Raw genomic sequence first — 3,444 nt, forward strand, 5'->3', positions numbered from 1 at the left:
AAGAATCCTATTCACAGGATTCAACAAGCCAAAATTCCACGTCATCAGAATCATCTGAATCGGAGAAAGGAGAGGCTGCCCCCAAATTCCAGAAAACGAAGAAACACAAGAAGAAAAGACTCTAGAACTAAGACAATAGCACTAAAGGCAGTAATTGTGTTAAACTATTAAATGTGTATATCATAACTGAACCAAGTCTTGATATAACATGTAATATTAGGTTAAGAAGCATTATTTTTTCAACTATTTAGATTGTGACATGTATTAGACTGCTCCCTTCCCCCAAATCCAGTAGATGAAATAGAGTAGAATGGTAGTATTCGTTCCCCTATCAAATAGATATATGTATTAGATCTCCTTTACCCATCACCCATAGTAATAGTGTTAGGGTATTAGTATCCTTTCCCCCATCCCATAATTGTAGTCTGTGATAATGCAAAAAAAAATATTCCCCTTCGGGGGGCCAAAAAAAAAAAGTATGTAGAAAATGAACTGGCAGCTATAAGCACTTACTTGTGTGTATTTCATGCCACATGAGCACACTAGGAAGTCGTATTTACCGTGTCTTCACAGCATGTGCCAGCTTTATTTACACACAGCAAATCACATTTGCCATACCCAGGTTTGTGAATTTCACATCTATGCAATTGTCACACATGTTAAAGAACTTCACAATTTTTTCCCGCATGGTAGGGCTTACTGATTAAGAATAATGCAGCAACTAAAGTGGATTGTCATGTAACTAAATCATTAAAGAGTCTTGTGGTCCCTTAAAGAGCATTTATTGGGGCATAAGATTCTTGAGCAAGATTTCTTTTTTGTCAGATACAAAGAAGTATTGCATTTAGTTAGCAGAAATGCATGTACAGAAGGCTACAAAGAGCAAAAGAATGAGAGCAACATTACAGAGATAGCCCAGTTTCCTAGGACTGAGGTGTGTTACAATTTCAGAAGGGTAGGCATTTTAGTCTGTTGCGGCTAAATTAAACAGGAATCCAGTGTCACTTTAAAGGTTAACAGTAATCTAGCATAACCGTTAGAGTTCAGCTAAACAGGTGAATGATGTATACATTCATTGACAGATACATTTATATTCCAGGTATAGGAAGGAAGAGGAACGGTATAAAAATGAGAGGCAAGCAGGCCTAGTTTTTCATGGCATAGGTATGTGCCATTACATTGTAGGGTCCAAAGTGTAATCAATCCATTTGGAGTGGGTACAGGCTGCTCCCTGACCACTGATGAATTGGCAAGGTAGGATGAACCTGTAATAAGGTGAAATACTTGGGCATTTTAAAAGTGAAGTAAACAGCATAATAAGGAATAGCTCTAACCTGTTTCCCAAAGGAACTGTTGTGCCTTAGAATATGGAATACAGTATGGCCTACTAGGCTACAGTTCCCAGAGTATTGTATGAAGACACATGATATAGCAACTTTGCTGAAGCTAAACAAGTCTATATTTGGTCAGTGCCTGGAAAGGACACCTTCTGGGAACCTACAAAAGCTTATTTGAATTCAGCCTAACCTACCTCATAGGGTTGTTGTAAGGAGAATCATGTAAGCTGCTTTGGGTCCTCATTGGGGTGAAATATAGGATATAAATAAAGTAAACAAATAAATGTAAGTAAAATAAGAGTGGAGACTTAACAAGAAGTACACCAAAAACAGCCCGTTACAATTGGCTGAAGTAAGTATGATTCCTACTGACACTGGATAGAGTGAAGGAAGATAAGTGAAGGAAAAGTACACAATTTTCTGGTGGTTTCAGTTGGAATATTGTATCCTGAGCAATTTATCAATGCTGTTTGTGTCAGTATTATGGATAAATAGTGTAAGTGGTAGAAATTGGGTGGTTCTCAGGTCATACATCTTCTGTCTCACTTTGGTGGAACTTTATGGTGAGCTTATGTTTTCTAGATTCTTGTCATCCTGATAAATTTAAAACAGGTACAGCTCCAAGGAACAGCTTCATTACATGCCATATTGCGATCTGGGTTCCTGTATGGTAAATAGGATTTTCAATGAGCCCCAGCTCCTGGCCTCTTCTCCTTCCCCCTTTTAATGAACACATTTTGGCCCGGGCTCACCACTTCCAATTTGTTATTTGAAATCTGTGTTGTGCATACTGTTCCCTTCCTTCTGCCATAAGCCCCAGTCAGCAGATATCCTGGGAATCAGAGGCATTTGGGAGGCCATAGTGAAGGGTGCCTAGGGCTACATAAAAACCGCTCGTACACAAAACTGCACATCTTGTATACATTTTAAAATGTTTGTTTTGCAAAGGATAAGGCCATTGGAGGGGGAAAGAGCCTAATGGAAACCAAAGATGGAGTTATGCAAGATGGCCCAGAGAATGAAAACAGACTTAGGATAGTAGCAGGAAACATCCCATATCGGCCGTACAGTTCCAGCAACGTATGAGTATACTTTTCTTTTCTTTTTTTTTTGAAGTGTGGATACGGTCTGCAATGCCAAAGCAGGAATTATCATCATCTCGTTTGAGTTCTTAAACAGGAAACATTTGCAGAGGAGTTTTAGTATTTTTTTAAAAAGCTTTTCCCAAAACTAAAAGTTCAGCATGTAAACTTGTCTCCAGTGCCAGTGTGCTGGAAAGCTTGGAGGATATGAGGAGGATCGTTCCTCCTGGTATGATTTGCCTTTCCTTGTCAAAAGTAAACATTTGACAGCCATGGATCTGTAGCTTTTCAGGGGGCGGGCAACACTTTGCATAAAACCCAGCTATGTATTACAAGCTCCAGTCAAAACTGTTAGGGGAGTTCAAGGCTCAGAAAATTGCCTTTTCTGTGGGAGACATCCAAGACAGTGGCGTTACCTTAGAAACTGTTTATTGCATCTTTAACACCATAATACAGAAACTTTTAACCATATAACATTCTAGTATGCAGCACACAGAATTAATCAAATTAAACAAATACCAAAAGAGAGTGCACTGTAATTCTATAGAGGAGATATCCTGGTTGTTCTGTTAAGACCCATAAGGAGGGTGGTTGCCCAGAACAACCCTGAACAAAAGCAAACAGTGACGTTATATGCCTGTAAAATCCCATATAGCTGTCAATCAGACCTGTGATGAACATCTGACACATTTGACAAATCCCAACCCCTCATACACAGCAGGCATAAACTTTGCTGTTAATAATGTAGTATTTTATGAGGGCATGAAGACCTAGACTATTCTGGCACCTCTTCAACTGACAATTTGTATATTATTAGTGGGTCAGTGTGGCTCTAGACATACCATGTCAGGGATACCTCTGGAGCCTGGCAATCTATATTTGGGCTTAGAGGCTAGGACCACCATCTGATATGTAATCCAGCATTAGCCGTCCTGAGCCGCTTGGAAGGGCGGGATATAAATCTCAAAATAAATAAATAAAAATAAAATAAGAACATGAGAAGCCAATGAGAGATTGGGCCAATG

This window comes from Gekko japonicus, unplaced genomic scaffold (genome assembly GCF_001447785.1).
Source record: "Gekko japonicus isolate JY-2015 unplaced genomic scaffold, Gekko_japonicus_V1.1 scaffold699, whole genome shotgun sequence".
Lineage (NCBI taxonomy): Eukaryota > Metazoa > Chordata > Lepidosauria > Squamata > Gekkonidae > Gekko > Gekko japonicus.